This window comes from Molossus molossus, unplaced genomic scaffold (assembly GCF_014108415.1).
Source record: "Molossus molossus isolate mMolMol1 unplaced genomic scaffold, mMolMol1.p scaffold_m16_p_14, whole genome shotgun sequence".
Lineage (NCBI taxonomy): Eukaryota > Metazoa > Chordata > Mammalia > Chiroptera > Molossidae > Molossus > Molossus molossus.
The window spans coordinates 35,002,897-35,029,876 of NW_023425349.1; the positions used below are offsets into that span (position 1 = coordinate 35,002,897).

At 51.9% G+C, this 26,980-nt stretch overlaps 1 protein-coding gene across 3 annotated transcripts in view; it reads left to right on the forward strand.

The window, feature by feature from the left end:
- The first annotated feature begins 10,461 nt into the window (after window positions 1-10,461).
- CNTFR (ciliary neurotrophic factor receptor) overlaps window positions 10,462-26,980 on the forward strand; it is a 40,628-nt gene continuing 24,109 nt past the window's right edge. For 2 of the 3 annotated variants that reach the window (XM_036261212.1, XM_036261214.1), the window contains exons 1-2: window positions 10,462-10,574; window positions 20,389-20,498. The gene's annotated coding sequence lies outside the window, so the exon portion shown is untranslated. The remainder of the gene's footprint in view (window positions 10,575-20,388; window positions 20,499-26,980) is intronic. The other variant, XM_036261213.1, reaches the window with a different exon arrangement.

Sequence of the window (26,980 nt, forward strand, 5' to 3'; positions counted from 1 at the left end):
TCCCTCTCTGGATCTATAGTCTCAGCTCTCTCTCCTTGAAGCTTGTGAGCACTTTGAGGCAATGGTGTGTCGGGAATGGGAAACTGAGAGGTAAGTCTTAGTGGTTCACACATCTGGCCCTTTGCCTAAGGGCTGACGTGAGGGGTCTGGCTGGGGCCCAGGTATGGGGGCGTCTGGGACTAGTTGAGACCAATCCTGGCCCCTAGAGAAGACTCCTTGCTGAGCCATAGAATCAAGCAGAAGCCTTTCCACAGTCTATCCATGTTTCTGCCTGCTAAAGCCTCAGCCATCTAGTTTCCTGTTTGAGGTTCTTTGTTTGCCCCTCCTTCATTCACTTTACAGTTCTAGAGCATCATTCTTCGCAGATCCACAGTGATATAGAAATGACATCTGTACTTTTTGTGTACCCCCCTCCTCCACAAGAAGGAGTTCTTTGGTCCAGGTGAAGAACACAAGATTCTTCAACCCCATAGTTTCCTAAACTTGGCAGCCTCAGTTTGGGGAGATAAAGCATGTGAGGCTGCCAAAGACATGGATCAAGGCTAAGAGAGATAGAGATAGAGATAGAGATAGAGATAGAGATAGAGATAGAGATAGAGATAGAGAGAGAGAGAGAGAGAGAGAGAGAGAGAGAGAGAGAGAGAAGCTGGATCTATGGAAGCAGCATGCCTTTATACAGGGTTTGGGATGGGGTATGGGAAGTTCAGAGCAGGAGGTAGGATGAGGGTGGGCCAGAGTATTTTGAGGGCAGGTAAACCACCTTATGTAAAGGTGCAGGGCATTCCATTTTGGTCCTGGACTCTGGGCAGGTTGCCTTACCTCCAGACAGGCATTAAACATGGGAGGTCTGGCTTGGGCCCAGGTGTGGGGGTGGTCAATGCCGTCAGGACAAGTCCCTCTTCCTCCAAGAGGTTGCCAGGCTGAGCCCCCAGCTTTCCTCCCTCCAGAAAGGACACAGACACAATCATTCTTCCCATCAAATGTGATTCACATATGTTCAGGCCCAGGCGTGATTTTGCTTCCAGGAATTCCATGTTTGAATTAAAAACTTCCCCAGACATCCCACCTCACCCGACCAGGACCGGTTGTGCCAATGGGGGTTGGAGCAGGGTCAAACACGGCTTTCTGGGGATGGGTCGGGGGAGGATTGAGCTTCAGGCAGAGCCAGATGCAGGGAGAGAAAAAGGATCAGGAGAAAGATGGAGAGAGAGACAAAGACTGAGAGGCAGAGGATAATGTAGATAGATAAGATGGGGAGAAAGACTGACAGAGAGAAGAGACATAGAGACATCAGTGGAGAGAAAGCCAAAGCCTGAAGATGAAGGGGACTCTAGCACTCACCACTGTGCTAAACATTTGCCTGAATTATCTCATTTACTTGAATCATCACAAGATTTTTAGGAAATAGGCAGTGTTATGATTCCATTTTACTCCTGAGGCAATTGAGGCACAGAGACATTAGGTCACTTGCCTGAGGCCACAAAGCCAGTAAGTGGTAGAATTAGGTATTTGAACCCTTTGCTTTCACTGAAGAGCCAAGAAGAGAGACAGGTGGGGGCAGATTCTCATACCAGCACTCATGGGGAATCTGGGAATCATCAGGCTGGGGGAGGGCCTTCCCATCAGGCCCACAAACATGAGGCTTCCTGTCCTTTCTGTCATAGAGACACAGAGGGAGAGAGGGACAGAGGGACAGAGAAAACATCAGAGCTGAGAGAGACACACACACACAGACAGAGAGAGAAGGGGAGGCCACAGAATCCCTTCTTTCTTCCTTCCTGTGCAGCCTGTCTTGCTTGTGCTTCAGATCCGGCCCAACCAGCACCTTTTTCTGGTGGGGCCCAGGTTTTGAAACTCATGCTTTCTTCCCCACACATTTATTGAGCACCTGCTACTTGGGAGGTACTCCTGCCCCACATCTCCTACCTCTCCTCTTTTACTATTAAAAAATTCTTCCCATTGTCTAACTTCAACCCCTAGGATACGTTCTGCAATGAAGGATTAAAATTAGAATTTGGGGATGACAGCATATGGGGGGATTAGCCTAATATACACTGAGGTTGTCTGAACACAGAGAAGAAGTCCCCAAGGGCTGGCTTTGGGTGCCTTCTGGTTTGGAAGCCCCTTCTAGTTGGTTTGGGGAGGAGGAGGAGGGTCATTGGCCCAGCTGGTGGGGGCCTGGAGAGCTGAGCTGTCAGCAGCAGGGAGGATGGGGGTAAGAAGGAAACCAGCAGCTATCCTGGGGGACCTGGGAAGTCCACGTTATGGTTTCTAATGTCTTAGTTCTGGTTTTAATTACGCCAAGGGTCCCCAGGGTACCCTGACCACTGCAGGCTCCCAAGCTAGAGGAAGGCTCAGGACCCTCCTGGGAAGGCCGGAAACCAAGGACTCAGGGATGGCAGTCTGGGGGCAGGGCAACTTTTTCATCCTCTTTTTCCCCTGTGACTGGCTGAGAGAAGACCCCAGACCAAGCAGGCCTCTAGAGACAGCAGAAGGGCTGGGGAAGGAGATGCCTATACTGTGCTCACAGGCCTCTGGCAGAGGGTATACATCAGCCAGCTCCATAGCACCAGCTTGGTCCCACTGGCCTCACCCCACTCCTGGCTGCTAAAGCCCAGGGCTCTTTTTGGCATCACTTGGCTTCTTTTTGGTCCTATGACAACCCTGACTCTTGGCTCTCCTTATACCTCTCTGTCTTTTAGTCATGGTTCCCAGGATTTCAGCGACAGTCCTTTCCTCCCCTTCATCACACCTTCTCCCTGCTCTCTGATCTTGCCATCTCCCAGGGCCCTCATATGCCCAGGTCAGTCTAAGACTTTGATGAATGCCCATGCAACCAGCACTAGTACAGAGGGTACTGAGGCTAGTGGGAGCTGTTGGACAGGGACAACACACCTCCAGACAGACAGACAGTCCTCTCTCAGCCTCTCTGGTCTTCCCATCCTTAGCTCTTCTGGCTATCATCCCACAGACCCTTCAGCTGGACATGTCAAGCCCCAACTCTCTCCAGCTCAGTGAATGGCACTGTCATCTCGTAGTCACTCGGGCCAAAAACCTGGGAGTCATCTGTGTTTTTGTACACAATGTTCCCTCTGTGCCTGGCACACAGTAGGTGCTAATAAATGTATATTAAATTGAATTTAATTCACTTTTCTCTCTTGGACTCTGCCTCTGTCTGTTTCCCTGGGCTTGGGTATCTCTGGCATTGTCTTCAAAGCTCTCATTGTCCCCTGTCTTCCAAAACACAATAGTTGAATTTCAGGAGTGGGGGTGGACCCAGACCTCTTTTCTTCCCTCTCAGCCTGCCCAAGGAGAGTGCAAGCTGTCTGGGAATGGATCTGTGGGAGATGAAGAGAGGGAGCAAAGCTTATGGCCACATGGCCATCAGTCTGTCAGGTCAGTCCTATTTGGAAAGCCCAACCCTGTTATCAGGGAGGCAGCTCTACAGCAGCAGGGATCAAGGTCAGCCTCTGAGCTGACACTAGAAGGGGACAATCCTTTGAAGACATATGCTTCCTACATGGAAAATGGGAGGTGAAGAAGGTCAGTGTCCACTGGGGTGGGAAGGGAGGGAGAGAGAGGGGATGAGACAGACTTTGTGCTTCTGAGCAGGGAATTAGTTGCATGCAAATTTTTGCAAGTTCATGTCCCTGTTCCCACCTTCAAACACATATACTCCCCTAACCCCTAGTGTTCCTGTCCTCCCTTGTGCCTCTACCCCTCTGGGTTCTCTGCCCTTCCCTGACAATCTACTTCTCTTTCCAAACTTAACCCAGACCCCAGGATCACCCAAGGGGAGGGTTCTTGGGAGAGCAGACACTGAACTAAGTGTCCAGGGGGTCTGTTCTCTATGTAAAGAGTGACATGGGGTTCCTCCAAGGTTCATGGGAGCAAATGGAGAAGATGTATTGAGTGTCTCCCCCAAAGCCCCGTCCTCTATCTTGAGTTCGTGGCCCTGCCCCAGGTCAGGCTGGAGGTCTCTTGCCTATGGGTCACTGCAAATACCTCTTCCCTGGCAGCCCCACTTCCAGCCTTAGCTTTTCTCACCACCCTCTACCCAGCAGCCTCAATGATCTCTCTAAAACAAAAAATCAAAAAATTGGGTTCCATTCCTTACCTACTTTATGCCTTTACAGGCCAGCATGGCCTTAACACCAGAGGTACTTTAGGATGTGGTCTCTGGGCCACTCAGCCTGCCTCCTGGGTCTGTTTAATCCTTTACTGGATACCAAACCCTCATTCCCATCCCTCGAGGCCGTGAACCATCCAGATGGGCTTCCTCCCCTGTGCCCTGGGACTTTACTTCCCCAGGTCAATGTTGTCCCGCTTGCTTGCTTGCATCATTCATTCATTCAACATTTATTTAAACTGATTTCAACTGTTAGGAGAACCTGTTCTATGGCTGATCCAGCTCAAGATTACTCAATGTGGAGCTCACAGGCACCACACAAGTAACTAGGTAGCAAAATGACACACTAACTACTATAACGAAAGAGTGTGGCACTATGGGAGAGGGCAAAGTGGCTTCGTCTAGTCTTCTCTTAGGTAACATTTAGGTTGTCACCTCTTGCCGGAGGGGGCTATGGAGTTAGACATTGCACTCACATTATACACTCACCTATTTCAGTTAGTATCCATCTTCCCTGACTAGAATGTGAGTCCCTTGAGAGCAAGGGATTATAAATGTTTGTTTTTTATTTTTGTTTTTTTAGGCAAAAAGTAAACAGTAAAGTGCACAAACCTTAAGTGCACAGCTTAAGTTCTGACATATGTGTGTACACTCTTGGACATGCCCTCCTCCCCCAACAATTGGAAGTTGCGATTCCAACTTCTATCGGCATAAATGAGTTTTGCCTGTTTTTGAGCTTCATATAAATGAAATCACTCTATATGTATTCTTTTGTGTCTGGCTCTTTTTTTTTTTTCTTTGCTCAACATTTTGTCTGTGAGCTTTATTCATTTTTGTTCTGTAAGGCTATAGTTGATTCTTTTCCATTACTGTTACTGTATCACAATCTATGTATCCATTTAGGTTGTTTCCAATTTGAAGCTATTATGAATAAAACTGCTATGAATGTTCTTTGTGAACTCGACAATAATTTCTTTTGGGTATATATCTAGGAGTGGAATTGCTGGGTCAGAGGATATACATATATTCAGCTTAGCAGATCTTGCCAAACAGCGTTTTAAAGTGGTTGTAACAACTTATACATGCACCAGCATTGTGTGGCATTCTAGTTGCTCCATACCCATGAAAGGGTGGGGATTTTTGTTTGGTTCACTGCTGTATGCAATCACTTGGATCAATGCCTGGCACTTAGTAGGTGCTCAATAAATATGTATTGACTGCCTTATAAATGGGGGAGCCATCAGCATTCCTGGAGTCCTGCTCTGACCCTGGCACTAACTTGCTGTGTGATTTTGGGGAGGTGACTCTCCCTCTCTGAGTTGTTTCCCTATTTGTGGCATAAGGGGATTGACACTAGGGGCTTTGCCTTCCATTACCAGCTCTGTGCTGTGAAAGCTGGATACCTGTTCATTCATATACTCTACTTGTGTTTATTAAGGTCCTACTATGTACTAGGTTGGTGAGGATAGGATCTGTGACATGCCAATGAGTCTCTTTCAGGTCAGCCAAAACCAGGGGTCACTGACTATGTTGTCCCCAACTCATCCTCCTGGAGACTGCCCCACCTTCCTCTGTCCAGCCCTGACCCCAGGGGGAGGGGGTCTGGACCAAGCCTGTGGATGGAAAATGTGATTAATAATCAAAAAAACATCCAAGAGGAAGAGACCAGGAAAACAACTTGGAGAAGGCTCCTCGCCCAGGGGAGGGGGGCCATGTCCTGGGCCTCGGGACAGCTCCAGCCGCCCTTCCTGCCGCCCTTTCTGGGAAGCTGCCACAGGAGTGGGTGATTTTAGCCAAAAGTTAAAAGAAAAAGCCACCCTAATTATTTATGAAAAAACACACACCCCCTAATGTAAATTATGCTTCCCCTGGGGGCTGCCCCCTACTCTGTTACTTCCATCCTAGTAGTTCCCCTGCTTGGTCAGGTTGGGGGACCCTGGAGACACTGGGCTGGGGGCAGAGGAGGAATTTCAACATGAAATGTTTTGTTCATTAACAGAGAACATGGGGGAAATTCCCTTTTTGCCTGAGCCTCAGGAGCAGAGGCAGATACCAAAAAACTATTATTTTAAAAAAAAATAGAGTCTGGGCTGCAGAGTGAGATGGGAGTTTATGTTGGGGGCAGGCACAGACGTTCTATCCCCTTCTCTTAGACTCCTGACTTTCAGGGGTTTCCTGAACCTTAATCCTTCCTTTCAGAGATTTCATCCCCAGTGTCTCAGGCTGCCCTCAAACTTCCTTCTTTGCAAAACAGGAGGAACTGGGGTTAGACTAGAGTTAGAACTTCCAACTAAGTAGGAAGGAAGGATGTCAAAGAGAAAAAGGGGAGGCCTTGGATTTTTTTTAAAAAATTTGAATTCTGAGAGAATATGTTGGGATCAGTTGACAGCAGATCTGAGGGGGGCATGGAGCAAGAGTGAAATCACCTCTATCAGGGTGGCTTTAGAGGGCCCAGGTGAGGAGGGAAGGGGAGTCAGCTCCAGAGAATTAGGGGCAATTCCAGGTTGAATACTTATATTCTCCCTTTATGGCTTCAGCCCTTGCCTATTCTATACCTTTAGGAAATCTGTTTTCTGGTGCCAGAGGTTGGAAGATCAGGGCACACTTAGGTGAAGGTTCAAAAGACAGAATTCCAAAAGGATGGGGGTTTCCTAAGTGGGCCCTAGGTGCTGTCCCAGGATGGTGCTGGGAGCTGTCTGGATGGGAAGTGAGTCGTCCCAGGGGGGCTGGGCTGGACCCTGAGTGTGTGTGTGTGGGGGGTGCTCTGCCCCCCCTTCCTTGCTCGGCCTAGGGCTGTGTCAGGATCGGGTTTCTCGGCGCCTGGAGCCTCCGCGAGGCCGAGCTGTTCCCGGGCCTCGGCCAAGCCGCCCCGGGCGCTGGCACTGCGTGAGGAAGCAGGGGGGCCAGGGGTGAGGAGGAGCGAGGGGGGGGGGGGCGGGATGTGAGGGCGTTTACGTAACCGCCTCCTGGAGCCCTCCCGGATCGCCAAACCCCAGCATGGGACTTTGTGTGATTGAGAGAGTGTGTGACTCCACGTGTGTGCCTGTGTGACATGCGGTGTAACTGAGTACATGGCTATGTGATTGTGCCTATGTGTGGGTCTCGTGCATAAGCGAGTGAATCAGGGATTTTCTCCCTTCTGGGATCTCTAGCTTCCAGTCCCAAGCAGGGGACCCTGGACCCTGTGCCACATCGGAGGTTAAATATAGGGGTTTGACTCTTTGAGACTGGGTGTGTGACTTTACATGACGATGTATTTGACATTTGTAGGAAAGACACAGCCTGTGTGTGAGTATTTGTGACTGGGTAGCCAGGTATGTGCCCCATGGCTTAACTTTCTGGTGGTATCACAGGTTAGTAATAAACACCGCTTCGGAAGGAGCACTGGAAAAGTTAGACCACGGGAGGTTAGGCATGAGGGGCTCTCCTTCCTTTAGGACACACATCAGTGGGAATGGGGAAGGGTACTTGCTACCCAAAGGCTTGGGATGGCACAGTTGACTCCTGAGGGTGGGGAATGAGAGGTGGTCCAAACTTAGGTCACTTGCCAGGATAGAAGAGGATGGAGCCAAAAGCCCTGCCACAGAGCCCTCTTTAATGCTGGGTATAAAACTCCAGGTACTCTACGTTTAGGGATATAAAACCTGAGATCCCCATCACTTGCAAGGCACTAGGGCTCCGAACTGGGGGCGTTATTTCCTGCTGCCCTTATGGGAGAGGCATGATGAAGATGGGATGGGACGGGGAAGGGTTAACTGGGATTTGGCTTAAGGAAACGTGAGAAAATGAGCTGCGGCAAAGCTTGGGAGGCCGGGGATGGAGGTGCCTAGTAAAGCTGCAGAGGAGACAGGACTAGATTCTGTAAGGGCTTTTAAGCTTCGTCTAAGAAGCCTGACTTTGCCCCCACGACAGTGAGGTCCAGGAGGGCTCAACACGGAGGTTTAGGAAGCTCAGAAGCTCGTGTGGAGGCGGCAGGAGCGGAAACCCACGAGTAATCTGTTGCCCAGCTCAGGTGGGAGGAGAATCAGTTCTGGGCCAGGTGCTGGAAGCGAGAGGGAGATGAGGCCGTACTCTGGTTGTTCGTAGGTGGGCGCTGCCTCTGTGCAGTAGCCGCAGCCAGAGGGGGAACGCGTCCTGCACTGCTCGCCAGGTGTCGCTGCGGCTCCGGGAAAGTGCGCGTGGTCGCAGCCGCTGGGTGCTGCGCCCGGAGGAACTGCGGCTGGACAGACGCCGGGATCCGGTCCTACCTGAGCCTCTCTAGTCCTCGTTAATTCTGTTATACATACATGTCCGGCTCACGGTTCCCGGTTGCCCAGCGCGGGACCTGCCCCAGCGCCCGCGTATTTAAGCACTCAGCCTCCGGGTCCCCAAGCAGACACGTTGGTCGGAGCGGAACTCACCACTGCGCTCAACCTGGCAGAAAGGCTGAGCCCGGGACGCTAGAGGATTCCGAGGTCAAGTCAGTCCACCAGCGACCCACCGATCACGACCCCTGCTCTCCGACCAGGAGAGGGGCGGCCTCCTGAGTACCCAATCACAACCAGGCCCCGTTTCTGTGCAGGAAAAGGGGCAATTTCAGACCCCCAAAGATTCTGCCGCCCCCACCCCCATTCCCTCCTGGTACTCACCATCTCGTTCTCGTCTGGGGCCCAGGGACCTGGAGGTTGGGGCGCCAGAGAGGCTGGATAGGGGACACCTACTGTGGGTGGGGGTGGGCTGGTCTCAGCTGGGTGCCACTATTAAGGTTCTGTGTGTCCTTAAACCCCAGCCGGCCCTCTCTGAGCCTCAGCCCCGCTGACCCCTGCCGGTTGCACTGAGGGGATTCTGCTGCCACTGAAGTGAAAGTGAAAAGCCCAGTGGCGGGAAGAAGGTTTTTCCTCTGCAACGGGCGTCCCTGAGGCATTTGTTGGGAAAGGGCCCGGGCGCTCTGGGCAGCCTACTGGGGAAGGTGTGAGGAAATAGTGAGATATTTCCTTCCCCTCTCCCGCCCGCAGCCCTGGAGCAGCTCCCTGGAGGTGCAAGGCGCAGGGATTATGGGTCAAAGGTCAGGTGAAAAATCCGTGGGGTGGAGATGGGAGTGGGCCACTCGTACTCCGCCTCTGGCATTCACCCTTTCTGTTTCGTTCTCGCGTGGCCTCAGAAGTTGGTCGGCTTGTCTAACCTAACCCCTTCCCCCATTGTTGTAGCTAGACCGGAGGCCCGGGGCTAGTGAAGGGAGCACACCGACCCCTATGAGGCCCAGGCTGCATAAGGAAAACTCCAGGGGTAAACCTCCAGCATCGAATTTGCGCGTGCCGTCCAGGCATAGAGGGCGCACCCTCCCTACCCCCTTAATCCCAGTGGAGGTTTCTTCCCAGGCCAGGTGTCCGGAGGGTGAGGAAGGAGAAGGTAGTTGTGCTGGTGTCACCGGAGATTTGGTGGGAGGCGAGGATCTGGGCTCCCAGCCTGGTCCATTACATATTATCCGAGCGTAAAGCCCCCTTCCCGCCTCGAGGGGAGTGTGTGTATTGCTGGGGGCGGTAGGAATAGGGGAGGGGCGGAGACGGCTGGCGTCCTCTGCCCAAAGTGGGGCCTGGGCGCTCTGGCTCGAGCTCCTCTTACGGAGATGCCGGCGGGAGGGCCCCGAGAGTTGGCCCGGGGTGTGCTAGGGTGTTGGTACGAGGCAGTCAGGGCCTGAACGTGCGGGAGTGTGCTCAGCAGAGACCTGGCCAAGGCTGGGTGAAGGAGTGAGTGTGAATGAGCGACCCCGGGGGATGGGTGCGCGCCCAGCGGCTCTAGGGGATTCGGCGGAGTGGGTGTGGGTATGTGTGCGCGCGCGTCTTTGAGACCCGCGGTCAGGGCTGCGCGTGAAGCGCGGGGGTCACTGCTGTCTGGAGGGCGTTTCCGAGAAAGGGCGAATGTGAGGCGGCCACGCGTGCCAGTGCGGGCAAGTGTGTCAGAGGGGTGGGGGTGGCGCGTGCCAGCTCGAGGCGACCCGGAGAGGGGCTCACAGGCCTGCGCAGGGTGAGTGTGCCCGCGCAAGCGGGCTGCGCGTGCCGGGCACGGGAGCGGGCCAAGGCGGGGGCGCGCGGGGGCCGTGGCCAGGAGGGGGGTCGTGGCGCGCGGCCGCGGAGGCGCGGGGAGACAAGGCGGGAGGGGGAGGGGACCGAGGGCGCGCGCGGCCGAGCGGGCGCCCGCGGTCACATGGCGAGGGAAGGAGGGAGGGAGCGCGCGAGGGAGGGAGGAGGATGGGGGGGTTAAAGCCGCCGAGCGCCGAGGAGCCGGTGCAGAGCGGGCGGCGGCGGCGGCGGTGGCGGCGGCGGCGGCGGCGGCAGCGGCGGCGGCGGCTCCTCCAGCCGGCGCGGCGCAGGGCTCGGCGGCAGGATCCGGCAGCAGTGTTAGCTCCGCGCTCCCTGCCGGGGGCGATAGAAGGACGAGGCGCGGAGCCCCGACTGTCCAGGGCGCGGTGAGTACCCGGTGGCGGGTCGAGCGTGGCCGAACCCTCAAACCCTCGGGCTGACCGACAGACCCGTGGCCCTCGTGCGTGCGGGAAGAGGGAGGGACCCGCGTGGGCCCGCAAACGGGTGTGGGAGACAGGAAAGTTCACAGGAAACTTTGCCCGCAAACTCGGGGGCCGGGGCGCAGGAGAGGAGGCCCCCCCACGTCCGGGCAAGGCGGAGGGGGGGGTTGGGCGTGGTGGTAGTGGGGGCGGACAATCATCTTGGGGGAGGTGGCCGGGGCGGATTGTCCTAGCGTCCCAGTTCTCCCTCACCCCTCAGCAGTGCGCCCGGGTCTGGGAAAATTCCTGAGCTGGGGGTCGCACTGACCCCCCGCGCGCCCGGAGGCGGCTTCCTTCTCTGCCAGAAATCTGGACTTCAAAGCGCCCAGGGGTGTGAACTGACACGTCTGCCAGTGTCTGTGTGTCCGTGTGAATCCCCGTGGTGTGTATATGTGTGTGTCGGCATGAGCCTCTCCGTGGTTTCCCCGTGAGTATGCTTGGATGTCTCTCCACGTAGTGGGTCTCCTCCAGTGTCCTTTTGTAAGTAAGTCCTCCAGTGTTGCGTGTCCGTGTGAGTCCGCTTGCAATGTATTCCCATCTCTTTGTGAGTCTGCCGGTGTGTGTCTCCTCCAGTGCGGCTCTGTGGGAGCCGGCCTGAGTGTCCCTGTGTTGTTCGGAGTAGTGTTATCTCTCGTGCGTGGGGGCTGGGCCGCAGGGAGGTCACCAGACGGACAGCTCTCCTCCTCTCAGGAGCCTCTCCTCCTGCGTCTAGCTCTCGCGCTGCTCGCTCCCTTGGCCCCCTCCCCCCTCCAGTAGCTTCAGGCGGGCAGGACTATTTCACGCCTTGTTGAAAATTAAGGATTTTCTTTCTCTTTCCGACTAGTCTCTCTTTGAGAAGCGTCTGTGTGTGTCTGTGTGGCTGGCAGCTTGTCTGAAACACTGAATGTTTGTCTGCATGTCTCTTTAGGAGTGTGTCTGTAACATTAGTTGTTTTGCCTGTAATACTTGCTATAATTGTGTCTGTCACTGGGGGTGTTCACGTGGCTGTAATCAGTGAGGTGGTGGGAGTCTGAAATGCTGGGTGTGTTTGTGCACCTATAATTCTTGTCCATCCGGGGGCTCTGAAAAACTGAATGTATTTTTGTGTCTAATTCTGGGTGTGATGGTAGTACCATTGCATGTGTGAGGATGGGGCTTCAACAGTTAGATAGTCCTGTGGCTGTAGGGCTAGCCTGGGCTAGGGGGTGGGAGTGGAAGGGCCCCTGTGTCTCAATAAACTGTGCCTCCCTGTCTCCACGGTCAAAACCCACACAAATCTTCTGGATTGGTTCTTGGGGCTCCTGGTCAGGATTGGTGACAGGGAACTAAGGTTCGCATTCCATCAGGGCTAATACTCCATCTGGGACCCTAGCCTTATCCAAAGACTAGGAATTTAAAGTTCACATTCAAGTCTTCTTGGGGTTCTGGAATTCATACTCAGATTCACACTGGGATACTTAAATGTACATGACTCACACTCAGCATTACACCAGAACAATGGGACTCACACTCAGATTCACACTTACATTCTGGGGTTTATACTTAAACCCAGGAGTTTACAATAAGACTCACACTTGGACTCTAGGCTCACACTTAGATTCACATTTCTCTCCTGACTTGGCTTACAGATTTGCACAGACCTAGAGTTCATGCTCAGAATGTCACCGGGAGCCTAGGGCCTACAGTTGGACTCATGCTGAGACCCTGGAACTTACTCCATTCACACATCCTGGGGCTCATACCCAGAGTCACATTAAGACTAGGGCCTCAGGTTATTTACAATAGCTAAGATCTGGAAACAACCCAAGTGCCCATCAATAAACGAATGGATAAAAAAGCTGTGGTACATTTACACAATGGAATACTATGCAGTTGTAAAAAAGAAAGATCTCTTACCCTTTGCGACAGCATGGATAGACCTGGAGATTATTACATTAAGTGATATAAGCCAGTCAGAGAAAGAAATATCACATGCTTTCACTTACATGTGGAATCTAATGAAGAAAATAAACTAACCAACAAAATAGTTCCAGAGTCAGGGATACATGGAACAGCCTGAGATCTCAGAGGGGAGGGGCATGAGGGGAGATGGGAAAAGATTAATCAAATAATTTATATGCATATATGCATAGCTCATGGACACAGACAATTGTGTGGTGAAGGCTGGGGTGGGTGGTGGCTGAGTAGAAAGGGGCAAAGTGGTGGAAACGGGGACATCTGTAATACTGTCAACAATAAAAAATATTACTACAAAAAAAAAGACTAGGGACTCAGACTCACATGGGGAACCTGGGGCTCATATTTGAACTCAAGGCCTCACACAGGACACAGGTTCATAGACTCACGCTTCTATCTTGGAACTCACATTCAGTCTCAGACTATAACTCTAGTGACCCACATGCAAGATTCACACTTCCGTCCTGGGATCACTTAAGGACCCAGTGTTAACACTCAGACTTACAAATGAACCCCACTACTCACATTCAAAAGGCCCTTCAGACTAGGGACTCACACTCACACTTACTCTAGGACTCTAATGCTTATTTATACTGACTTGAATGGGAATCCTGGAACCTACACTATAGTCCTGGGGCTTAGTGTTAGATGCACCCTGGGACCTGGGTTCGCACACAAACCTGTACTAACATCTTGAAGTTCAAACTCAGACGGACATTTCTGGTAATTACATTAAACTTACCCTTCCATCCTGGGGCTTATACTCAGACTTGAATTAGGGCCCTAGTGCTCACATTCAGATTCCTTGCTTCCATCTTGAGGCTTTCATATTCACATGGGGGCCTTGGGGTTCACACTTAGAATCACACCCAGTTACACTTTTATCCTGGGGCTCAAATATTCAAATGCACACTAGGATTGTGGTGTTCACACTCCCAGTGGAATTTAGAATTCATATTCAAATACACCCGTGCTTTCTTTTGGTTTATGGTGTATATCAGGCAGTTGGGGTGAGGAATATCGACTGCTCAAGATTTGTAAGGATACATGCATGGTCACATCCCTCATTTGGGAAGTGGGCTGTTGGAGAGGGTGGTGGTAAAAATATTGGCAGCAGAGGGAAGGCACCAGGTGTTAGACCAGTGGGGTCAGACCAGACCTGGATTCAGCAACCTTGGTACTTGAGTTCTGGCTAAGAAAGAATTCAAAGCCAAGACTCAAACTGTAAGAAAAAATTTATTTAGAAAATCACAGGGGTAGAAGAAGCAGTTATTTGAAGAAATGGTTTTAGGAAACAGATTATAGAGGCAAAGGAAGGGCCCTTGGAGCTTAGAAGTGAGGAAGTAAAGGTGATGCATCTGGGAGGATGGGAAGAGAGAAGAGAAAGGGAAAGGTGCGGGGTGGGCATGCTCCTGGAGGGAGAGTGTGCTGGGTCCTCTGTCCTACAAGCTTTTAAGGGTGGAAATCTTAGGGAAGGTCCCAGTCTATTGAGGATCTCAATAGACTATTCCTTTCAGGGTTGGGATCTCCACTGATTGGTTGGTGCCAGGCAGGGGATCCTGAGGTCAACCTTGTCTGGTTTTGGTGCTTTTCTGAGCCTGGAGCGGAAATACAACTGAGACCTAGATGTTATCAGTAGTCTGAACCAAATGACCAGAAATATGCCAGGGGAGGAAAAGTCACCCTAGGGATGATGTCCTATCCTACAATTGTCTGTTGTTAAGCACCTGGGGCTTTCCACCCTGGTGACCTTCTGTACCTGGCCCATCATCCTTGCTCTGCTCATGTCTATCTAACTGCCTACCACAAAAACATTGACCAGTTAAACCTTTCTGCCTTTACTTTGCCAAGGATACTAGGCTCTTGGCAGGAAGGTCTGAGTAGATTTTTGGTAAAGGGGTGATATGTACCCTTAGAGTCTCCCATGTGCCTTGTTCATGCACAGTCCCCTTAAATAGTTTTGGCCTATCCCTTCTGTGGTAGAGAGAGTCAGGTGTGGGGAAATAAGACTCATGCCCTCCCAAGACATTTCCCCCATCTCAGTCACCCTTACCACACATGGGAAGGGTATGAAGATTATCTGGTGAGGGGTAGACCTCTGGCTCCTTTGATCCTTTAAGGGTGTTGAATCTCTGATTCTAAGGAAGGTGGTAGCCCCTGAAAAGGTGGCTGGAGGAAGCGACTGGATTTGAACCCATCCTTTTCTCTTTTTATGCCCTGGCTAAAGAGGAGTAGGGGCCAAGTTATGTTATTACTTGCAGTGTCTCTTGGAATGCCTGTTGAGCCTTTATCCTGTCTCCAAGGAATGCCCAGGTTCTCCACTCTTCTCAGAACAGCTCTGGGGGATGGGGGATGGGGGATGGGGATTGTTTTGGGCTAGGTCACAGCCACCTCTAGCATTCCACCTACCTTGGAGACACTCTGAGCTTTACATGCCTTTCCACTATAGGGCCAGCGGGTGGGGTACCTGAGGTGCACCACCATCACCCCAAGGAAGCCCGGGACGTCAGGACCTGGTCCTCAGGCTCAGATAACTGGGCCATAACTGTTTCCTGTCCCTGAAGGGGACACATGCTTTCCAGCCCTCCTAGGAGGGTGGGGCCCTTGGAGGAAAGGCACCCTGCTCTCTGCCCCCCCATGGTGAGTGAGTTGAAGTGTAAATGAATTGGAAACATATGGGGTAGATTTTCTTTGAAATGCAGATGAGTTGGGGGGGACCATGTGTGCCTGGTTTGTTGAGGGGGGTGTCCCAGAGAACAAGGAGGCTGAGAAGAGAGAGCTGACCCCCCTCCTTCAGGCCAACCATGGGACATCAGCTGTGTAAATCCTTGTGGTCCTGAATGACCCACACCCACTAGGGCTCCTGGCTTCCTGTGGGGAGGAGTTGGGAAGACAAGTGGTCCCTGTGGGCCAAGAGCACTGAGGTCATCACCCCACCCATTTGCCTCTGCAGAAGGCAAAGAGCCCCCAAAGAACAGAGCCATTCTGGGTTGGGGGTCATCAGAGGTGGGAGCTCTGGGGAGGGGCAGAGGTGGAAGGAGGAGCTGGGGCAGATGTGGGGACAGAGTTAGACTCTGCCTCTGTGGGGAACCAACTCCCAGAAGCTGGGGCTAGAACTATAGTGGAAGGAACTGAAGTTAGACTATGGTGGTGACTTCTGGTCAGCGCAAGAGCTGGTCCTGGAGTTTAGAAATGGACTGAAGAGTTCTCAGTCCTGTAGGAGGATTGGTTTTCCAGACCCGAGCAGTCAGTATACCCTACCATACACTATACTTTCCCCTTACAATACTCAGCAAGGTTGCATAGTAATTGCCTGTAGGCTCTGTGGGACCCAGGGACTGGGTCTGCTTTGCTCCCCTCATGTACCCTGCCCCTGGCACAGACCTGGTACACAGTAGGAGGGCTGTGTTGATTAAACAATACATCTTTTTCTCTCCCATCAGATTGAGTGCATCTCATGGTGAGAACCGTAACCCCTAATACCTAGGAGGGATTAGGTGATTAATAATTATTGAGAAATGAATCATTGAGTGGGACAGACCACAGGGAGATGGGACTTCCCTGGGGTTTCTGGCTTGAGACCCAACGGCCTCTGTTGTATACCCCTGTTTCACTGGAAAGACCCCTGAGTAATTTGTAGGCTACACTAAAGGAAGGACTTCCTTGTACTTGGGGAAGGAGAGCAGAGGATAGGCAGCTTCTTCCTTGAAAAGGTCTGGACTAGGGAAGACTGGGGCAGGGCAATAACCCTGATTTCATGGCAGAGGTCAGAGGTCACCTCTGTTCTCTCTCCAGCTTCAGGATTTTTCAGAAAGTGGGAAAGTCTTTCCCCATGTTGTTGTGAGCATGTCCCTCTCTCTAGTTCTGAGTTTCTTAGACTCTAGCTGAGGCAATGGACCCCATCTCTGAGCCTCTGAGGCTGGGCTTTGAGGTTGTTAAGCTGGTGTGGGCACTACGGACTCTCTGTATTGATTATTAACGGCTGTCTGAGAACACAGGGTTCGGATCTTAAAAATACACTGTCCAGCCAGAGCCTAGGAGTTGCCAATGTTGGCTGGTGTAGCAGCGGCTGCATCTTGATCAGATAGACACAGAGCCAGGAGAGACTGGGAGAGTATGGGGAAACTGAGGCAGCATGGCAGGAGATGCACCAGAGACAGGACCTTTGTTTTACATGGAACAAAGATTTATAAAACTAATGTTGCCAGTTAGTCAGATTATGGCAATGTTTAGGGTAATCTGTTATCCTGCACTGCAGAGAATTTCCTTCTGAGATGATCAGGAGATACATCTGATATCAGACATAAAAATCAAGCCATTAGTAATAAACATTTCAAGTCCAGCTTCAGGATGTTCCAAAATAAATGTGCGGCAAAGAAAAAAATCTTCCTCAACTAGACTTTTCTTTCTTTTTTTAAAAAATAATTTTTTTAATGAAATGCAAATTTTAAAAAATGTTTTTTTCTTTATTGATTTTTAGAAAGAGAGGAAGGGAGAGGGAGAGAGAGATAGAAACATTGATGAGAGAGAACATCATTTGGCTGCCTCCTGCATGCCCCCCACTGGGGATTTGGCCTACAACCTGGGCATGTGCCTTGACCAGGAATTGAACCAGTGACCTCTTAGTGCATGGGTCAACGCTCAACCAGTGAGCAACACTGGCTGGGCATTTATTTATTTATTTATATCCTCACCCGAGGACATTTTTGCATTTATCTTCAGATAGAGCTGGAGGGAGAGAGGGGGGAAAGAGAGAGAGAGAAACATCAATGTGAGAGAGACACATCAGGTGGTTGCCACGCACATAACCCCAACCAGGGCCGGGGACAAACTGCAACTGAGGTACATGCCCTTAGCGGGAACCAAATCTGGGTCTCTCTGGTCCGCGGGCCAACACTAACCGCTGAGCCAAACTGGCCAGGGCCAGGCCGGGCTTTTAAAAAGATTTTTAAAATTGATTTTTAACAAAAATTAATAAAAAAAATTGATTTTTAGAGAGAAAGGGAGAGGAAGAGAGAAAGAAACATCAGTGTGAGGGAGAAACATGGATCACCTGCCTCCTGCACAACAAGGGAATCAAACCAGCAACCTTTCAGTGCATAGGACGATGCCCAACCAACTAAGCCACACTGGCCAGGGCCCAACTAGACGTTTCTGAGCCATTGTCCCCATTCCTTCTCTTAGAAGTCTCCCTTACAGCCCAAGTTCCAATGAGATTCTTGCACATCCCCTTTTTTAGGCACCCCCACCTGACCTCTGACTCCCAGGCCTCTGTGTAGCCCCTCTCTGAAGGAGAAGGGAGCTGTACAGTGGTCCCACAAAGGTAAAAAGAACCTAGCCTCTGGAGGCAGATGCCATGTGACCTTGGTCCTTCAGCTGACCTTTCTGGGCCCCTTTGTGAAATCATGGGATGGGGGGCTGGGCCCTGGCCCAGGCCTGGAGAAAGGGCTGTTTTGGCACCCATCCAGGCCCCTGACGTCAATGACTCTCCAAATAATGGAATCAATATTGGGGGGGGGGGCAAGCCTGAACCAGGCCCCAGCGATTAGAAACAGATCAGCACAAACTCGCAGCTGATTCTGATAGAACTGCTTTGGAGAGCTAGGGTGGGAGGCCTGGAATGAGGTGGACCTGGGTGGGGAAAGTGGGGGGCTCAGGAGTGGGAGGCAGAGCCCTCAAATGTCCAGAGTGTGATGGTACACAAATGGGCAGACTCTGGGGCTGCCTGGGTTGGAATGATAGTGTGGGGTCCCCTGTCCTGGTCCCTTCCTTCTTTGAGCCTGGGGAGTTCCAAGGCTAGGGGAAGTTTGTGAATGGAGACTTCTTTCAGCCAGTGAGTGATAAAGAGTAGGCAAGGGAAGTTCAGAGTTCATCTCTCTGCATCCCAGACTGGGGCCCCTAGACTGGATTGTATTAAAGGGTCACAAGTTATGTAGAGGCCAGAGAGAGAGAGTTCTGAGTGAGGCCTAAGGGAGATGACCTTTTGCTTGGAGGCAGAAGGCATTAATCTAAGATTGAGAGATGGGTATTCCCCCTCAGATTGGGAGTCTTGCCTCCTCTATCAGCTCATGCCGTCTTGGCCTCCTAGAAGGCAGCAGGTGAGGATGGAGGGGGCCATGGGGTCCATAGGGGGCTGGCCTGGCGGCAGCTGACAAAAAACAGGAAGAAGGGCTGGGGGAGCAGCTGTAATTATGGGGCATTTATTATTAATCAGATGAAATTGCTGGAAGCAGCTGGTGTAATCTGTGTAGTGATACAGACTCTGCATGCCCCCCCACCCCACCCCAACACACAACCTGAGCCTTGTTTGCTTTCAGTTTTTTTCTTGTGAAGGTCGGATGGCTCTATATGTGTCTCTGTGTCTGTTGGTGTGCATCTGTGTGTTTTTTCATGTTCTCCTATACCCTGCTTTCTCTCTGTTGTCTTTTTTCCAATGGTCTCTGTCATTCTTTGCCCTGAATGTGTGTCTCTGTGTCTCTGTCTCCCTCTTTTCCTCCCTCTCTTTGGGCCTATCTCTTGGTATGTCTGTATCTGTTACCACTAGCCAGCCTGTCTCTAACACCTTGTTTTAGTTTCTGGCCATCTCTCCCTAGTTGGTGGTTTCTCTGCATATCTGGGCAGAGTTGGATGACATGGAGCCCCTTTCTCATGAGTATGTGTTTAGGCACCTGATCATGCCTTTGGGACAAGTTTTTGGGGAAGAGGAGCATTCGGACCCTGAGGATCTCCTGGGGTCTTATAGAAAGTGAGGGCTCTGCTAAGTGAGCCTATAGAGGCAGCCACTCGATGTGTCCCTTTCACGTCGATGTTTCTCTCTCTCTCTCTCTCTCTCTCTCCCCCTGCCACTCTATCTGAGCAAAAAAAAAAAAAAAAAAGATAGTCCTGAGTATAACGCCAGTTCCCTTACCAACTATGAGTGTGTGATTTGAGCAAGGTGCTTTTGTTCTCTGAGCCTCAGCTACCTAATCTGTGAAATGTATACAGGATTACCTGCAAAGGTGGTTCTGATGATTCAGTACAAAAATATATGTTAACTACTTATCCTGGTGCCTGGCTCATCAAGAATCCTGAACAAGTGTTAGCTGTTACTATATCATTATTATTGGAAAAGGCACTGTGCAGGTAAGAGAGATCTGCAGAAGCAAACTGGTATTGCAGAAAGGCTTTGGAACTAAGAGTCAAATCTGTGCTCTGGAATTAATCAGCTATGTGGTCTTGGGCAAGTTACTTAACCTCCCTGAATATCAGTTTTTTTATCTGTCAAATGTGAATAGTACTAGAATCTACTTCATGGAGAAGTCAAGAAAATGAAATGAGATAATGCATATAAATTGCCTAATACAATTCTTGGAACATAACAGATGCTCAATAAGTTAGAGTGGTGACGAGGCAGAGGAAGAGGATGGTAATGTTTATGCCCTGCCAGTGGCCACGTGTCTCTGTGTGAGTATGCATGTGAGAATGTGTATGATATGGAGGTAGTTGTGTCTGTGAACTGGTTGTGTAGAGATTTTGGATTGTCCGTGGGTGAGTATGAGTATGTATCATATGTGGTGTCAGCCACTGGCTTCTGGCTTCCCTTTGTCCGTGTGGTTCAGAACCTGAAGTCAGCAGGGGGTGCCAGATGGAGTTTGGACTACTCCCAACTTTTCTTCTCGATGCTTCTCTGCTGCCTGCCTCAGTCTCCCTTCCTTACAGTGGGGTTGTCAGTATAGAACAAGCTATGAGTTGGACTAAGGCCTGTGGCTCCTCTGCGACCTCTGATTTGTGCCCTTTGCCCTTCTAGAATTCAGTCTTGTCACATCATCCGCCCCCTTGGTTTTGGAAGTCTCAGGAAGAGTTTGGTCTGGAGGAGGAGGACATTGATGTGCTCGGTGTGTGGCCAGTGGTAAAGAGGTATGTGCTGGGAACCCAGGCAAGGCAGGTCAGTCTCAGGGCATCAAGCAGATACGGTGGGTGGAGCTGTAGGTCTGGGGATGTGAGTGAAGGAGGGCCAGAGGTCCCTTTCTTCTTTTCCCCTGTCTTCCTCCTGAGGCCTTCCATGCTCTCCTACCAGGTCTGTAAAGGGGAAGAGACTTACCCAGTTACAATCAGGTTAGAAAACTGGAATTCTGCATGAAGGGACTGAATCCCAGATGTGGGAATATGTTTCTCTCTCATTGTCAGGCTCCCTCTCTGCCCCCAAAGCATCTCTCTGGCTTGACTAGGGAAGCAGCTGGGTTTGGAGGAGACGGGATGGGGGGTCAGAAAGTCCAAAATCTTCTGGGGCCAGCCCTAGGGCTGGGCCTGACTCTTCCTGCCTTTCATTCAGCCCCTGGATTGGCAGCTCAGGGTTGGGGTTGTCCAAGGAATTGAAGCGCTGGAGCGGAACGGAAGGGCCTATTGTCCAAAACCTGCCAGAGGCCCACAAAGGCTAGCCAGGTTTTTCATCTTAGCTCCCAAACAGACTGGCCATTTTCCTGGCCCGGGAGTGGTGAGGACAGACCCTTCAGAACTAGGACTCGGGTGTTGTTCACAGTGGGATGGGGTATCCCAGGTTGACACATGGCCATTAAAGAGACTTAAAATGAAGCTGGGGTTTTGAAGAAGAGGAAGGGAGGCTCCAGAGGGCTGTAGAGAGTTAAGCTTCCATCTTCACTGTTCCCAGAGGACCAAAGGACGTGGAGTGAGGTATCTGATAGAAGTTCAGATTTATTAATAGATGATAAATGTTTACAGGGGACACACCTGGGAGGAGTCTGATGGCTTGTTGGGAAAGTGAGCTACTGAGCTGTGAGGGCACATAATCCTCCCCTTAAATTGGGAACACCTTGGCGAGCTGGAACAGGAGCTGGAGATGAGCAGGGTAGTGGTCAGGCAAGAGAATGGGCTCCCTGCAGCAAGAGGGACTGAAGCCAGACAGCAGAAAGGACTTCCTGCCAATGAACAGTAGCTCAGATACCCTGACCCTGTCCCCAGGGATCCCAGCAGATCGAAAAGAGCAGGGGAGCTGGAGAACACCCTGGGGGGTGGGGTAAGGCTGAGGTAGCTTCTGTGAAGGCTGAGGAGGCTGGAAGGAGGACTTGGCAGTTCTGTCCACCCTCCCCCAGCAGCACCTCCAGCTCCACTTTAAAAACAGCTTTTTAATTTAACAAAGTGGATGAAAAACTGTTTTTGGAAATAAAAGATATCTGCTGTCTCCCAGGCTAGCACTCAACCCTTGCCGAGAGCCTCTCTCTGGGTCTCCCCTACTGCCAGTGGCTCCTTTCTGCTTTCTGTGTCTCTGTCTCTATTTTTTTCAGTTTTGCTCCTGGGCCCCTTGGCTTTCCTTTGGCCTCCCATCACCCCCTCTCCCCCAGTTTCAGCCTCTGTGGGAGTCTAATCCTCAGTCTCTTATCTCCATGTTTCTGCATCTCTTTCTGTCTTTCTCCTAGTCTCTCTTTTGGAGCTTGTCTCTCTCCTGATTTGTCTCTGTCTCCCAGCCTGTCTCAATCTCTGTCTCCCTTCCCCCCTTTCCTTTCTCCCCCAACCCCTGCTCTAAATGGGTCTATTTAAAACACCCGACGCTGCCAAGTCAGAAAAGCGTCTCCTGATAAAGAGCATTAGGCAGAGGGAGGGAGGAGGAGAGAGGAGGGAGCAGCGGGCGGATGGATTGATCCTAGCCGGTAACCCCATTAATCAGGCATCGTGGATCCCCCTCCCTCCCCCAGCTTCAGCCCCTTCAGAGCTAAAAGCCCCTGAAATATTTATCACCCCTCCCCCATGGGGCCAAGGGGAGGGGTGTGTGGCCCTTGGTGTGAGCATCCCCAGCTGCTTGGTAGCCCCCTCTGTGTGTATGTGCACATGTGTGCATGTGCTCATGTCTGCACGCCTGGGTGTGCACACCTGACAGGCCCAGGGGCCAGCTGCTGTCTAGCCCCACCCCCATGAGCAGCTTGGTTCTCTGGGCAGCTCCTGGGGACCCTGCGTGTCTGGCTGGGCTCCTGCCCTGCCTGAAAGGTTGGGCATACAGAATAGGGAGACTTCGGAGTCAGGTGGGGGTCCTCATGCCCCCCCAATTGCAGTAACGGGAGGACTGGGCGACACTGCACTATCATTTTCAGAGGTGAGCTGGGGTTCAATGATCAGATTCCCCCGAATTTCCAGTGTGAAAAGTAACTTGGGAAATAGAATTGGAGATTCCATGCTCCTAAATGCATGAAGGTAACTTGGAACTGCTGGTTGCAGTTCCCCGTTTATAAACCTGAGAGGGCAGGAATACCAGCTGAAGTGGTTTGGGGGTCTCCTGTTACCCTCAGGAATGCAGGGAGGTGACCTGGGCCTGGGAGGGGGTCTCCATCACCCACAGAGAGTAGGAAGGACTGGGTCCCACATCTCAAGGATTACTGATTCCCCCTGGCAGCAGAGGTCAGTCCTGAGACAGGCAGAGGTCTGTCCAAGTTGGCCTGAGGCAACTTTGCCTTGGGCGGGGTCCCGGAGGTCCCGGCTGCCCCTGGGTTTGACGAGCCCCGGCCCGGAGCCTGGAGGGTCCCCTCCTCCTCCCCTCTCGCTGCATCAAGTGCCACATCTCCTCCTGACTCAGACAATTAGATTCAAAGGATGACCTCACTGCCTGCCGTCCCTCACTCGCTCTGCGCTCGCTGGGCTCGCTCGCCTGTTCGCTCGCGGCGCGCTCCTTCCTCCCCTCCTCCCGGCCCGCTTGCCGCCTCGCTCGCTCGCTCGCAGCTCCGCGCGGCCCCTCGCCCGCCCTCCAGGGCTCTCGGGAGGGGGGTCGGCTTCTGCCTCCCGGGCCGGCCTGGGCCGCTCGGGCCCCAGCCCCGAGCCCGGGGGGGCCCGATGCCCACGGGCGGCCGGGCGGACCCACAGAGCGCCAGAGGCACCGACGGGGCGCCTGCGTGGGGACACAGGTCAGTGGCCGCGCGGCCACAGGGCCGCAGAACTTGTCACCTCAGCTGCCGCCGCCTAGACGCCCCCGCCCGCGCTCGCCAGCCAGCCCGCCTCGGCGCTTCCCGCTCCTTTCTCGGCCTCCGCCCCCCGCGCTGCTCCCCGCGCTCCCCCTGCCAAGCTGTCTCTTCTCTTCTCTTCTCTTTCTCCCCCCAGCACCCCCGCCTCTGCAGCCGATGGGAGGGACCAGGACTTCCTGAGGTCTCAGGGACGGGGCCGGGGGCCCACTGGCTGCAGCCGGACCAGGCCTCTGAGAGAGGAGGGGGCTCTGACGGTGTCCATTGGCCTGGGGGAGGGAACCACCACCTGGGTGGGAAGGGGGCTACTGAGAGAGGCCCAGGGTGTGGGGGTGACACCTAGACAGAGGGAATGAGCTCCTGATATCTTTCTTTTCTCACGTCCTATGGGCCTCTTGCCTGGCTTCATTTGTTCCTACCTCTTAGCTAACTTTAGTCCCCACTGCCTGGTTTAATTTAGCCCCCACAACCTATGTTCTTTGGGGCTCTGTCACCTGGTTTCCCTAGACCCTGCTGCCTGGTTTCTTTTGTTTCCACTGCCTGCTTTCCACAGGTCTGTATCACCTGGCTTTATAGGATTGCCCTGCCTGTTTTCCTTAGGTCCTGCTGCCTGGTGTTTGCTCCCTTGCCTGGCTTCTGTGGAGCCCTATCAGGCTCCCTTTAGGATGGGGAATCAGGGTCCAAGCTACCCCTGGAGTGGCAAGTGGTGAGGATGTCAACAGCATTTCCAATTGTTCCCTGGTTGGGGCCTGGCCAGCACAGCCTAGATTCCATTCTGCCTGGACAGCCACATGGTGTCCTTTCTTGTGATGGGAAGGGGGTGGGTGGGGTCCAACAACACTTTAGGATTCTTGTCCTTAGTAGTTACTTAGGGGGAATACCAGCTTGGCCAATGCTATCCCTGTCTCTCTCTGGGCCTGTCAGTGATAACAGTGCTTTGGCTGTGGACTGAGGTTGAGGCCCCATCTCTTTCTCCTTCCTTCCCCCTCCTGTAGCCAGGCCTGACATTGGTGCCCTATAGACAGTTATGGGCATAGAGCTTTTGTTTAAGAAAAATTGTTGACACTATTACAGATATTCCCCTTTCCCCCCTTTGTCCCCCTCCACCAAGCTCCGCCTAGTCCTTCACCACATTATTGTCTGTGTCCATGGACTATGTATATATGCATATATGTTCTTTGGTTAATCTCTTCCAGTCCCCCCCACCCCATTCCCTCCCCTCTGAGATCTATTTGAAGAAGCCTGGGATCACACAACAGATAGCTAGGCTGAGAGCTGCTGCTGATCCTTAACCTAGAGAAGAGGGGGTGGGAAGGGGAGATAGGAGGGGCTTGGGGAGTAAGCTGGTTTCTGCGATTTCTGGTTCCTGCTCCTACCAGTGCCACCATCTCTTCTCCCAGGGGCTTCTTCATCCCTCCTCTCTGGCGTAGAGGTCCCCTCATTCCCAGTGCTGGTGAAAATGGGCTTAGGGAAGGAAATAGCTGCCTAGGCAGCAGTTTTTGACCACTGTGATACATATTTTAAAAACATGCAATACCTGACTATTTAGTCAGGGGCACTGACCTCTTTTCCCTTAGACTGTCAAATTAAAAAATGACAACAGCCAACAGAACAATAGCCATCCAGTATGAATGAATCAAAATTATACCTATTTTTTTTGTCAAATCAGTAAAAACATAATTTTGTGTGTGCTGCAGAATTTTAGTAATTGGTTTATGTGTGCCATGAGATAAAAAAGGTTGAAAATCACTGGCCTAAGGAATAATCATCTATTGCCTCACTTTTTAGGGACCAACAAAATTCTTCCTTCCTGCCATGGGCTACCCTGAGTTTTACCCTCTCACCCCCAAGAACCACCTGGGCAACCTGAGGTCCCAGAATAGAGTCACTATTCTGAGTGTGTTATTTGTGTATTTCCCCCTGCTGGATATAGGGGTGTGAGAGGCTGAGGGTGAGTGGGGGGCTCTAAGTTTCTGGAGGTGTGATGGTATCTGTGTGGAAGATAGACTGTTCTGAGTGTGTGATGGTATCCATATGTGAGACCATCACTGTTCTGAGTAAGCGCGTGTGAGTTTGTGTGTGTGACTAATGTGTGTGTGCATGCACCCCAGCGTGTGCGAGGCTGTGGCAGTGGGTGTCCATGTGGGAGGCTGTAATGTATGGCCATGATGCTAGACTCTGAGTGCCAGTGTCTGCAAGACACTTTTGGGTGTGTCTTTAAAGCTCTGGCTGTGTGTATGTGGAGGTGGGGACTTTGGGGAGTTCTCCCAGGTGGTCATGAGAGCCCAAGTGTGTGCTGGGACTCAGGGTGAAGTGAATATTAGGTGCTGTTTGACCCTGAATTGCTGGTGTGTGTGTGAGCATGTGTGTGTGCGTACTCATGCCTGTGTTTACCCATCAGGAACAGATTGCTCTGGCTTCCCCACTGTGAGGAGGGGAGAAAGGGGGAGGAAGGATGGCTTGCTTTTGCCCAGCAGACCAGAAGCTTCCTCAGAGCATGTGCAGTGTACATGCATGTTAGGGGGCTGGGAGGTAGGGAGAACAGGACATTATTACACGAAGACAGTCAAAGTTTCTGCCTCCCCCGCACCACCACATCAACTCTAGTTCTGTCAGAAAGATCATCTTTGGTTCTTTTTGTTACAAACCAATGCTTCACATGCACTGCTTCTCCAGCCCTCTTGTGTGTGTGTGTACACATGTATACAAGCTTATAAGCACAGGCTTCTGTGTATGTATTTGAATGTATTTCTGCACCATAACAGTGATGGGGCCAGTGGTGGGGTGCAGTGAGAGATGCTGAGGCAAATAGATCTTTGTCCCAGCCCCCAACTCTGGAAAGCTATTGTGTCCATTCTTCTATCTCCATAGAAGGCCCTACTGCCTCCATTCTGCCCTTGCCTCATCTGCTTTGAGTCCTCTCCCCATCAGCTAAGAGAAGTCTTATTCAACCCCATTGCTCTGCCCATCCCCCACCTTTCATGAAGTTCTTCCAGCTGTCTAACCTCCTGCTACAGCATCCTGTCTCTCCAAGAGGAGCAGCCCCTACTCTCCACAGAATTAACCTGACTGGTATGTGGGCCTTTTCTAGTTAGAGGGGTCCTCCTCATTCTTCTAGAAGCCAGAGGGGACTCTGGACTGGGGTTAAGGCATAGAGGATTTGCTGCTTGTGCCTCAGGTTCTGTGAAGCTGTCCAGAGCCTGTGTGCCCAGTGGGAGGATAGGAACTTATCTGTCCCTTCCTGATCCCCATTTGAGAGGCAGGGAGCTGGACCAGTTGACTTTTGAGGGAGAAAGCCTAGACCTTTGTACTGTATCTAGAGGGCTACTTAAACACAGACCTACATATATGTGTATATATAAGCCCATGCCCAGGTCACCAGGCAGCCCCCATCTGGAGTGGAGTTCCACATGTGGGCATGGGCTGGTGGGATTCAGA